The sequence below is a fragment of the Carcharodon carcharias genome, chromosome 6, assembly GCF_017639515.1.
Source record: "Carcharodon carcharias isolate sCarCar2 chromosome 6, sCarCar2.pri, whole genome shotgun sequence".
Lineage (NCBI taxonomy): Eukaryota > Metazoa > Chordata > Chondrichthyes > Lamniformes > Lamnidae > Carcharodon > Carcharodon carcharias.
The window spans coordinates 44991596-45005049 of NC_054472.1; positions in this window are offsets into that span (position 1 = coordinate 44991596).

The window sequence follows — 13454 nt, forward strand, 5'->3', positions numbered from 1 at the left end:
CCAATTACTTACTGTACCTGCATGCCAGCCTTTTGTGATTCGTGCACTAGGACACCCAGATCCCTCTGAATTTCAGAGCTCTACAATGTTTTGTAAACATTTCTTAAAGCCCTACTGGCTATATTTTCCAGAGGAATTCAATTAATCCATTAATTCAATGCTGTAGTCATTGTTTTTTAGAACAGATAATTGCATTTTGATGTCTCATCCCAGAAACCTTTGAAAGGTTTCAGGATAGTGTAAAAGCCAACAGGAGATGAAGTTTCTCAAGGACCCCAGGGGATTTGAGTGTCTGTTTCTTTTCATCCCACTTAGTGGAATGTAAGTTTGTATATTGTATTTGGCTGACAGTTTTCCATTGTCTTAATAGGATTATAATTTATTGTTTTTTTTTAAATCCAGCCAGAAAAAGAAGTATTAAAAATTGTATATTTTTTAAAAAAATAAGTACTTCCTCGTAAACACTCATATACGAACATGCAAACATACATAAGGACATACAAACTAGGAGCAGGAGTAGGCCACTTGGCCCCTCGAGCCTGCTCCGCCACTCAATAAGATCATGGCTGATCTGATTGTAACCTCCTGTCTACCCGCAATAACGTTTCACCCCATTGTTAATCACAAATCTATCTAGCTCTGTCTTCAAAATATTCAAAGACTCTGCTTCCTCTGTCTTTTGAGGAAGAGTTCCAAAGACTCACATCCCTCTGAGAGAAAAAAATTCTCCTCATCTCTGTCTTAAATGAGTGATCACTTATTTTTAAACACTGACCCCTAGTTGAGGATTCTCCGACAAAAGGAAACATCCTCTCCACATCCACTCTGTCTAGACCCCTCAGGATCTTAAAGGTTTCAATCAAGTCACCTCTTCTAACCTGTGCAACCTTTCCTCATGAGACAACCCATCCATTCCTGGTATTAGCCTAGTAAACCTTCTCTGAACTGCTTCTACTGCATTTACATCTTTCCTTAAATAAGGAGACCAATACTGTACACAATACTCTAGATGTGGTTTCACCAGTGCCCTGTACAACTGAAGCATAATCTCCCTACTTTTGTATTCAATTCCCCTCACAATAAATTATAACATTCTATTAGCTTTTCTAATTACTTACTGTACCTGCATGCCAGCCTTTTGTGATTCATTCACTAGGACACCCAGATCCCTTTGAATTTCAGAGCTCTACAATCTCTCATCATTGAGATAATAAGCTTCTTTTTTATTCTTCCTGCCAAAATGGACAATTTCACATTTTCTCTCATTATACTCCATTATTTGTTGATAGTGCACAAAAGCATAATGTAATGATAACATAGTCCCCAAATGGATAAGGGTGTCTACATACACATAGCATCCATTCTGTTTTCTTCACAGGGCAGATAATAAAACAGTCTGTGCCCACATTTTTGAAGATCTGGGAAACTTCCAGGCTTGGTCTGATAATTGACAAGAAACACTCACAACACATCAAGTTCCTGAAATTGACTAGCTCCAATAAATGAGTGTCTGATCACCTATCTTTAACAGTCAACAGCATTACCATTGTTGAATTGTTGCAACCATCATCTTCCTGGGTCACTCTTGAATGAAAATATAATGAAACCAGCTCCATAAATATTGTGACTACAAGAGCAGGTCAGAAGCTGGGTATTCTGCAGTGTGTAATTCACCTTATGACTCCCCAAAGACTCCCCACTACTTACAGCCTACAAGTAAGGAATGTGATGGAATACTCTCCACTTGTTTGGATAAGTACAGTTCAAAGAAAATTCAGGATGCTCAATACCATCTAGGACAAATCAATCTGCTCGATCGACAACCCATCCACCACCTTAAACATTCACATCCTCCACTCCAGTCCTGATAATTTTATGCTGTCTCTGCAACTTGCCAAGGCTTCTTTCAGACCAGCACCTATCACCTTGAAGAAGAAGATCAGGAAGCGTATAGGAACACGACCACCTCCAAGTTCCCATCCCAGTCACACACCATCTTGGCTTGGAAATATAATTCCATTCCATTACTGCTGTTGAGTCAAAATCCTGTAATTCTCTATTGTACAGCACCTTCATGACAGAGACTGCAGCAGTTCAAGAAGGCAGTTCATCCCCATCTTCTCAAAGGCAATTAAGGATGGGCAATAAATATAGTCCCTGCTAAAAACACACACATCCTCTGAATGAATACATTTACTAAAAGTTTGACAAATGTACAAATGAAGAGCATCGCTACTCAGAGCACCCAATTTCATCATTTGCACCTGGAATAATTACTAACACAGAAACATGTACTTTGGGAAAATACTATATTAAGATTGAAAAGTAAACTCCCAAAGAGGCACAAAACACTGGCTTTGAAGGAATAGCAATAGAGAATGGCCATCAGACATAGTCACAGAATCACAGAATCTTAACAGTGCAGAAGGAGGCCATTTGGCCCATTGAGTCTGCACTGGCTCTCTGAATGAGCATCCTACCTAGTCCCACTCCCCTGCCTTATCCCCATAATCTTGCCCATTCTTTCATTTCAGATAACAATCCAATTCCCTTTTGAAAACCTCAGTCAGACCTGATGTTTGGTATGCTGAGTGGCTCTCCTGAGTTGTACGGTGATACATTTTTTGTGGCTTGTTTCCCAACAGTTTCCTTTACAACCTTAATGTAGTATTTTCCCAAAGTACGTATGTTAAAACAGATAATCCATGATCTACTCTTAGTTGCCTTCATGCACATAGCATTGAAAGGTGGTATGTTAAATTAGATCGACAGATCTATGTACTACAATCTGATACTGAGAACGTTTCACACTCTGTGGCAACTTCAGTTATTCAGCTGACAAATACAAAAGCAGGATCTACCATGACTTCTGTCATTATGGAGAACTTAAGGCCCAAATTCTAAGATCAGCTACAGCTCACTTTACAATTTAGGCTCTCTCCTGACACTCATAACTCCTTCTTGCAGCAAAAAAAACAATTTTCATTTGTATACTCATCTCATGACATAAAACTTATAACATTAGATATGATGTGAAGCAGTTGGTAAACTCTGTGAAGAAAGCAGAAAAGGTATTGTAAGTAGATTTTCTATGATATTAAGTATTGGATAGTAGATGGGCTGCCCAACATGTTCTGCTGCTGAATCTGAATCCATTTGCAGGTGAGACACAGAAAGCACTTAATAATTCTACGAGTCTATATGCAAAAAGCAGCACAAAATATTACTTAAATTATTTCAAAACCAACGGGCAATATTTAATGAACATGATGGTCTTGCCCATTGGCTGGAGAGCTGACGAGAGCCCCATATCACCTCTTTTTGGGAAGCCTGTCTAATTAAGTGGCAAAGAGGACCCCGGGAATAGAAGTCTCACCTGCTGGCAGCTTTTCATTGGGAGGTGGTGGCTGCTGCTGGTACTATCCTCATCTGAGGCCCAGGATCGCTGATAGACCCAGGCAAAGGTGAATGATGGTGGGAAAGGGTGACGGGGTGGAGGATAGGGGTGGTTGGCAGCAAGAACAGGAGGGTGGCCCTTAGCAAGCACCCTGATCTCAATGCAGGTCCCTTGGTCAGTCACTGAGTGCTTTTGAACAAAGGACCCCCACTGAGAACCAGCAAGCAACCCAACAGGGTTGGGTTTTCAGGCTTCCTGCATGCTGAGTCCCCCATCCATCCATGGTATGAAGTTCTTGAGTGGGTACTAATTGTCCACTTAATGGCTACAGTTGACAGCGGGCAGGAAAGCCGTCTACATACTTAAACAGAACAGTGATGGGAAGGCAGTGGAGTCCTCACCTGCCACATTGCCACCTGATTAACTGCCACCCACCACCAAACATGTCAAGTAGGAGGCATTAACTTCTGCCCAGAAAAATATCCAGAATCTTTTATTTAATTCTAAAATCTTTGAATAAACTCTCTCATGAAACATTATACATTAAGATCCATGAAGTTTATTTTCATCAATTCTGTGTGGAAACAGACAGTCATAATAGAGAACTGGAGAGAAACAAAAAGCTCATACTTCCAAGTACAGATCTTCTGGAATTGTTAATAAGAATATTAATGATTTATAACACTCAAGTAGATAATGTGTGAACAGCAATTTCTTGCTGAATTTTTTGCTGCTGAAATCTAATTTCTCTGCTCATATGACAACAGAAATCACTCTAAATATCTGGCCTGGGCTTAAATGCTCACATGCAAGTACATTTAAAAACTCATGATACTTTAAGCAAGCAAATGTGATCTCAATAGTTTCTGACTGGGCAGCAAGACCAAAGCAATAGTTGGCAACTTTCCCTCAAAATGGATATCCTAAGACAGTTTTGTATGATGTCATTCTCTGCACAAAGACATATTTTTAGGAAATTAACTGCTAGACTGGGTCTGGGGCAGGTGATGAGGGAACAAACATGAGGGAAAAACATACTCGGCCTCATCCTCATCAAACTACCTGTCACAGTCAGGGTAAGGTAGCCATCTCATCACTCTAAACTCACACACTCAATCCCGTCACACATTCACTGGCATCTCACTCACTGCCAGCTCAAGGGATATCACCACTCACTTTTCACACACACCCTCACATCTCTATCTGGCCTCATCTGCTCGGCAGAACTGCCTCCTCAGCCCTCACTATCTTGAGGCCACTGGCACAGATCAACTTCTGCCCCCACACACACGCTGACTTCCAGGGTGCAATAGGCTGCATACATCTGGCCATCAAGGCACCAGCAGCTGAGCCCAGTGCCTTCGTCAACAGGAAGGGTTTCCACTCTATGAATGTGTGTGATCACAGGATGCTGATTCCAGAAATCTGTGCAAGGTATCCAGGCAGCTCCCACGGCGCCTACATCCTCAGACACTCCCAAGTGCTGGGGCTCTTCAGTGCTCCGGTTCGGCTAGATGGCTAGCTGCTGGGTGACAAGGGCTATCCCCTGTGAAGATGGCTCATGATGCCTCTCCACCATCCAAGAACAGATGCTGAACAGCGCTCCAATAGGAGCCATGCCTCCACAAGGGCTGTGGTGGAGAGCGCCATCAGCCTTCTCAAGATGCGCTTCCAAAGCCTGGACCGCTCAGTACTCAGCACTCCAATACCCCTCAGATCGTGTGTCGATGATAGTGGTTTCATGCTGCGCTCTCCACAATCTTAAGCTGGAAAGGGGGGCACGCAGTACACGATGAAGATGTCGACGCAGTGGCTGCGGCTGCACACGATGAGTCCAGCACTGATTCTGAGGATGAGGAAGCACAGGGAATGCTGAGGGGCTAAATGCTGACCAGGGACTACACCAAGGAGGCAGGGACACCCGAGAGACTTTAATCCAATGAACCTTCAGCTGGCTCAACACAAGTGGATCAGCAGGACCAGCCTTGCCTGGCGCATCCATACTCGACACCTAAGTACTAAATCTGATAGGTCATCAGCTGCAACTAAGGGCTTTGGACAGAAACTTGAATGTTGAAGCACAGTCATGACATTGATCTTAAACATATAAATGCAGAACAAAAGAGCCACCCTCAGCCATGGTAACACAGCTGGTTTTTATTTTAACCATCAGAAGTTCTCACAATCCAAAACAAAAAGTTATTCAAGCAGAAAAAAGTTATAGGTACCTAATTTCAGGCCAACACAAAAGCAACAGTGAGAAACCCATGGTGTGCCTAAGGTGCCTTATGCTTTCGTTTATGGGTGCTATGTCTTGGTGCCACCCCATCACTCAGAGTGGACCTTAGACAGCCTGCTGACTCTTCTGTCCTGTTGGTCTCGGTGACCTTGGCGGACGTCCTCTGGCCTGTGGGGCTTGTGCTGGCCCCGGCTGGGAGGGATCTGCCAGTTCCACAGCTGGCATCTCCCCAGTCGTCGCAGCCTCACTGGATGAAACAGTCACTGGGAGATGGGCGGATCAGCTGTTGCCCTCATCCAGAGCATCGTGAGAGGAACCCGCAGATACGACAGGCAACTGCTTCGCCGACGTGAGGTTGCCTCAGACCTCCCGGCCCACCGTCGATGGATGGGCAACGAGCTGGGAAGCTTGAAGCCCACACCAACTCCCACATTGGCAATGACCAGCTGTGGCTAATGTTGCTGTGAGTGCTTGCAGTTCCAAGCATAACCCTGGAGAACCTATTATTATCCTGGAAGCCCCTGTCCACGAGAGTCGCCACTCTCTCCATGGAGGAAACATTACGCTCTGCCATGAGGCTCATTGCATCAGTGATGATCCACGTGGACACCTCCACCACGGACACCAAGCGAAGCATAGCCTCATGTATCACTCCCAGATGCTCTTGCATGCCCGGCTGCATTTTCTGTAGCTGCTGCGTAGCGGACGACTCCAGAAGCATAGACAGGGTCGACAGAAAGCAACTTTTCCCCTTGGCGGAGGGATCAGTAACCAGGTAGCATAGATTTAAGGTAAGGGCATGAGGTTGACAGGGGATGTGATGAGCAACTTTTGCACATAGGATGTGTTGGGAATGTGGAACGCACTGCCTGAAAGGGTGATAGATGCAGAAATCCTCCTAACATGTAATAAGTTTTTGGATGTGTAGTTGTGATGCCATGGCATACAAGGCTATGGAGATAGTGTTGGGAAATGGGATTGGGAGGCTTAGAAAGGTGCTTAATGCGCGCATCCTCAAAGGGCTGAAGGACCTTTTTCGATGACCCACCCCTCTGACTCTATCACTCTGTGACTGAGCAATGTTGCAACAATAACAAATTAAACAATCATCAGTGCTATGGATGTTGGGAGGACATAGCGGATCTCACTGCTGGCCTCAAATACTTGGCCGTTCCACCCCACCTCACCGACACCAGTTGACCTGGGCGCATGGTGCCTCTCAAGCTCTAGGACCTCTGTTCAAAGCCGCTTATCATCATCAGGTGAGCCTGGCCATCTCCAGTCCTTGAATGCTCAGATGCATTATGAGCATTCTTCTCCTGAAAAGAGAAGACCATTCATTGCGGCAATTTGCACATGGAATCTGCACAAACACATCGCACCCCAACCACAGTGACCCATATCAGGCCTCCAGTGCCTCCTCTCCCCGCTACTGCTAATCTGTCATACAAAGATAGCATGCCTGCTCCCAACTCCCTACATCCGGCAGCTTGGACACATTGTGCATCCATCACTTTAGGAAACAAATGGTCTTTGCTCCCACAGCAAGGAGGCACAACTAGGTGCAGCGTCAAGGGCAGCAGATGGTTCTTTGCCACAACACCTTGAGGCTCCCCTTCCACAATCTCATCATCGTGAAGAGGACATGTGTTGGAGGTCTGAGTATGTGCCTAGCTGCGTCTCCTGCAGGTTGCCCCCAGACTAGTCATGTGCAACTAAGAGCTACACATGGTGCGGGGGATAAATCATCTCCTCATGAACCACTCAAGCTTTTCTAAGCAAGGGCATTATCTGCTTGCCCACCCAGCATATGAGAAATGCCCAACATAATTCAATGCAGTCACGATGGTAAGCCTTGCGGGGGGCCTTAAAGGCTAAGGCCACCTGCTGGGTTAAATGCCCAATGCCAACATGGTACGCACCCTTCCAGAGTGCAACAAATTGTTGAAGTGCTTACGGCACTGGATCCAGGTGCACCACACCATGTTGTGGAAGCTCACCACCTCCCCCACCTCCTCCCCGGCACATTTGGTCACGTGGGGGGGCCTCCTCCTCCCATCCTGGGGGATCAACACCTCCCGCCGTGCTGCCACCTCCTCAAGGAGAGCAGCAAGGCAGTCATCAGAAAAGCGAGGGGTGCATTGGCCTACCCTGCAGCCCGGCCTGCTCCTGTGGCAGACCCTGCAGCTTGCCCTGCTCCTTTGCCCTTCCCTCCAGCATGCCCTGGTCAGCTGACCCCCTGCGGTGTGACCTGGAAGTGGCCATTGTGAGCAGCCTATAGGAGGCTGCCAGACTTTCCTTTAAACAGACTGCAGGGTCACCATTGGACCCAGTGGTCTGTGCATGCCTGCAGCAGCCCGCATATTCCCGCTATTCATGGGAGTCGGCAAATACGCTGGACGGGCCTGAAATGGCCCGCTCATGCAAAATGGCGGCGCAGACCCAATCGAGGGTGTCAATTGGGTCCGCGCCTACCCGCAGCCGCTCCCACTCTGCCTGCCCGACAGGCAGAAAATTCTGCCCCAGGGGTATTTCTGAGGTGGATTCACTGAGCAAGAATGCAATGTTGCCAGGGTTAGAAAAGTGTAGCTACGAGGAGAGATTGGACAGGTTGGGGTTGTTTTCCTTAGAACAAAGAAGGCTGAGAGGTGACTTGATTGAGGTGTACAAAATTATGAGGGGAATAGATAGAGTGGGCAGGATAAAATTGTTTCCCTTGATGGAGAGTTCTAGAACCAGGGGACATAGATTCAAGATAAGTGGCAGAAGGTGTAGGGGGGACATGAGGAAGAACTTTTTTACGCAGAGGGTAGTGGGTGGCTGGAATTCGCTGCCCAAGTTGGTGGTAGAGGCAGAAACTCTAAACTCTTTTAAAAAGTACCTGGATCTGAACCTAAAGTGCTGTAAGCTGCAGAGCTATGGGCCGGGTGCAGGGAGGTGGGATTAGAAAGGGCACCTGGGTGCCCTCAGGCTGGCATGGCTGTGGTGTAACTTTTCTATGGTTCTAAGGTGAGGCTCACACTTGAGCTGGAAGTGTCTACAATTATGAGGTGCTTAAGGAGCATAGGGGGGCTGGTTAGTTGGAGGCTCATGGAAGGACCCCAAGAAAACCCATACTTCAGAGGTTAGCAAGATCACTGAAGGGGATCAAAGTGAATTCCTGAGAGCCGTAGAACCTTGGTTTGATCCCAGGAAATGAAGGAACCTTAAGGACCCTCCTAAGTAGCCAGACTTTTTTGGGGGAATTCAAAGTGGAAAGGGGAAGGTTCATTAAGGATTTCAGTTTTAAAGTAGAAGTGATTTTTTTTTTATTGTAAGGTATATTTGAAAACCCAAGATAGTGCTTAGTTAGTAGTGCTTGCTTTGACTCTTGTATAGTAAAATCATTAGTTTAAACCATGGAATCTTGCGGCTTTATTTTTTCAGTACACAACAGGATTTTGAATTTCTCTTTAAATGTTAATGGTCTCCATGAGGATTGTGACAGACTTATGGGGGTGCATTCATTAGGGTTTAGGTTAACAAGGTTTCACGGTGACATTTACTATACTTATTGAAAAGTAGAATGGCTTTGTCGCAATTGCTAAGACTTTTTTGGGGCACGAGGATTTGTCCCTGAGTGTTTTGCAACAATTAGCAAAGATGAGATTAATTGCATTAGCATGAGAATTGAAAATAGAGTTAAAAGCAGAAGCTACAAAAGCAGAAATAATTGCTACAATAGGATATCAATTGGAATTTGAAGAAGGAACGCCTGATCCAAATATAAATATAGTGAAAATTCAGTTGCAGATGGAGCAGCTTGAGATAGAAAGAGAAAGAGCAGTGAGAAAATTTGAACTAGCAAAAGGAAGAGAAATAAAAGAGCTTGAATTAGAAGGAGAGGAAAAAGGAAAAGAAACAGAAATGTGGAAGCTTGAGCTTGAATTCCAGATAGAGAAGCTAGCGAGGGAGGCAATTTTTAATGTGCTTCTCCTGGAGAAGAACCACGAAAGTTTAAATCTTGGAAATGAACCTAAAGTTAAAGATACTCTGGAATTTAAACAGAAAAAAACCAATTGAATTGTAGAATTGGTTGGGACATAAGAAATAGGAAGAAATAGTAGACCATTTGGCCCCTTGAACATGCTCCACCATTCAATAAGATCATGGCTGATCTTCTTGTGTTTCAATTTCTGCATTCCCATCTAACCCCAAAATCTTTGATTCCCTAGCCTAACAAGAATCTACCTACACAAAAACAGAATTACCTGGAAAAACTCAGCAGGTCTGGCAGCATCGGCGGAGAAGAAAAGAGTTGACGTTTCGAGTCCTCATGACCCTTCAACAGAACTGGTCAGATGCTGCCAGACCTGCTGAGTTTTTCCAGGTAATTCTGTTTTTGTTTTGGATTTCCAGCATCCGCAGTTTTTTTGTTTTTATCATTATATAAGAATCTACCTACCTCTGCCGTAAAAATATTCAATGAACCCACCTCCACCACCTTTTGAGGCAGAGAATTCCGAAGTCGCACAACCCTCTGAGAGAAAAAAATTTTCCTCATCTCTGTCCTAAAAGAATGGCCCCTAATTTTAAAACAGTGTCCCCTAGTTCTGGACTGACCCGCGAGAGGAAACATTCTTTTGACGTTTACGTTGTCAAGGCTGTTCAGGATCTTGCATACTTCAATCAAATCACCCCTCACTCTTCTAAACTCCAATAAATTGGAAACAAGCCCAGCCTGTCCAACCTTTCCTCATAAGACAACTCTCTCATTCCAGATATCAATCTAGTAAACCTCCTTTGAACCACCTCCAATGCATTTATATCCTTCCTTAAATAAGGAGGCCAAACGGCACACAGTATTGGAGGTGATTTCTCATCAATGCCCCATACAACTGAAGCAGAACGTCCTTATTTTTATGTTCATTCCCTCTCGTAATAAAGGATAAATAAATTCCATTAGCCGCCTTAATTAACTGCTGTACCTGCATACTAACTTCTTGTGACTCATGTACTAGAACACCTAGATCCCTCTGTACCTCTGAATTATGCAGCTGTTCTCCATTTAAATAATACTCTGCTTTTTTGTTCTTCCTGCCAAAGTGAACAACTTCACATTTTCCCATATTAAACTCCATTTGCCAGATCTTTGCCCACTCACTCAACCTACTTATATCCATCTGCAACCTCCTCATGTGCTCTTCACAACATACTTTCCTACCAATCTTTATCTCATCTGCAAATTCAGCTACTTTTGGCAGATTTTCCACACCCACCCGGCACTGTGATCTTCCAGTCCCACCGTAAGTCAATGGGCTTCTGCCTAGGGTGCCACCTTGCCCATGCCGGGCCCCGCCCACGATGGGGCCAGAAAATCCCCGCTTATGTCTTCACTCCCCTCATCTAAGTCATTGATATAAATCGTAAAAAGTTGAGGCCCCAGTACAGACCCCTGTGGGACTTCACTCATCACATCCTGCCAATTAGAAAAAGACCCAATTATGCATACTCTCTGCTTTCTGCCAGCCGGCCAATCTTCTATCCATGTTAATATGTTACCCCCTACCACCATGCGCTTTTATTTTCTGTAATAATTTTTGATGTGGCACTTTATCAAATGCTTTCTGGAAATCCAAGTACATGGATTTATCCATTGCACATGTTACTTCTTTAAAAAACTGCAATAAATTGGTTAAACATAATTTTCCTTTCACAAAACCATACTGACTCTTCCAGATTGCCTTGAGCTCTTCTAACTGCCCGGCTATGACCTCCCTAATGCTTGATTCTAATAACTTCCCCACGACAAAGGTCAAGCTAACTGGCCTATATTTTCCTGTTTCTGCCTCCCTCCCTTCTTGAATAGGGGGGCTATATTTGCTACTTTCCAATCTGATGGAACCTTTTCAGAATCTAGTGAACTTTAGAAAATTAACACCAGTGCATCAACTACCTCATTACCCACCTCTTTTAAGGCCATAGGATGTAATCCATCGGGACCCAGAGACTTCCCAGTCTACAGCTTCATCAATTTGCTCAGTACCATTTCCCTAGTGATTTCAATTTTACAAAGTTCCTTTCTCTCGTTCACCTCCTGATTTGTAGCTATTACTGGAATGCTTTTTGTACCCGGTATAGTGACCACAGAAGCAAAATATTTGTTCATTTCTTCTGCCACTTCCTTATTATCTACTGTTAACTCTCCACTCTCACTCTCTAGAGGACTAACACTCACTTTACTCACTCTTTTCCTTTTTAAGTACCTGTAGAAACTCTTCCTATCCATTTTTACATTTCTGGATAGCTTCCTCTCATACTCTAAATTCTTTCTCCTGATTAACTTTTTAGCCTTTCTATGTCGTTCTTTATATTCTGTCCAATCATCTGTCCTGCCACTCATCTTTGCGGAGTTGTATGCTTTTTCCTTAAGTTTGATGCTTTCCTTAACTTCTTTAATTAACCATGGATGGTTAGAATTTTTCTTTATAGTAGGAATGTACTTATTCTGAATAGTCTGAAATATCTGCCACTGCTTCTCTATTGATCTATCCTCTAGCCTAGTTTCCCAGTTCACTTCAGCTGGCTCAGCTTTCCCACTCACATAGTTGCCCTTATTTAAGTTTAAGATACTAGTCTTAGATCCACTATTCTATCTTTCAAACTGGATGTAAAATTCAATCATATTGTGATTGCTGCTACCAAGGGGTGCCTTTACTCTGAAGGTCATTCATTAATCCTGTTACGTTCCATAATACTAAGTCTAATATAACCTGTTCTCTGGTTGGTTCCAGAATGTGCTGTTCTAAGAAACTATTTCAAAAGTATTCTAAGAACTCCTCATCCAGGCTACTACTGCCAATCTGGTTTTTCCAGTTTATGTGTAGATTAAAATCACCCATGATTATTGCCATCCCTTTATCATAAGCTCACAATATTTTCTCTTGAATACTTTGTCCTACATTGTGGCTCCTGTTAAGGGGCCTATAGACCACGCCCACTAATGAATTTTCTCCCTACTATTCCTCATTTCCACTGAAACAGATTCTACTTCCTTCTCTCCTGAACCAAGGTCATCTCTATCTACTGCACCAATGCCCTCTTTGATTAACTCCTCCACCTTTACCTAGCTTCCTATTCTTCTTGAATGTCATGTACCTCTCAATATTAAGGACCCAATCTTTGTCATCCTGCAGCCAGATCTCCATAATTGCTATCAAATCATATTTATTTACTTCGATGTAGGCCATCAATTCACTTACTTTGTTATGAATGCTATGTGCATTCAGATAGAGGCCTTCAGTTTTGTCTTTTTGTTACCTTTGTAACATCTAGCCTTGACTGTTGATGTAGTCTTAGATTTTTTCTCTCTGTCCCTTCTTGCCATTCCCTGACCCTCATTTTTCATATTACTATTTTGCTCTCCTGTCTTGAGGCTATACCTTGAATTGCTACCTCTACCCAAGCTTGATCCCTCATCCGTCTTGCTTAGTTTAAAGTCCTCTCTACTTCCCTAGTTATGCGATTTGCAAGGACATTCGTCCCTGCATGGTTCAGGTGTAAATCGTCCCAATGGTACAGCCCCCACTTTCCCCAGTACTGGTGCCAGTGCCTCACAAGCCAGAGCCCACTTCTCTCACACCAGTCTTTGAGCCATGCATTCACCTCTCTAACCTTATTCACCCTATGCCAATTTGCACATGACTCAGGTAATAATCCAGAGATTATTATCTTTGAGGTTCTGCTTCTTTATTTTGGTACCTAGCTCCTCATACTGACTTTGCATAAGCTCTTCCCTAGTTCTACCTATGTCATTGGTACCTACATGGAGCATGACAA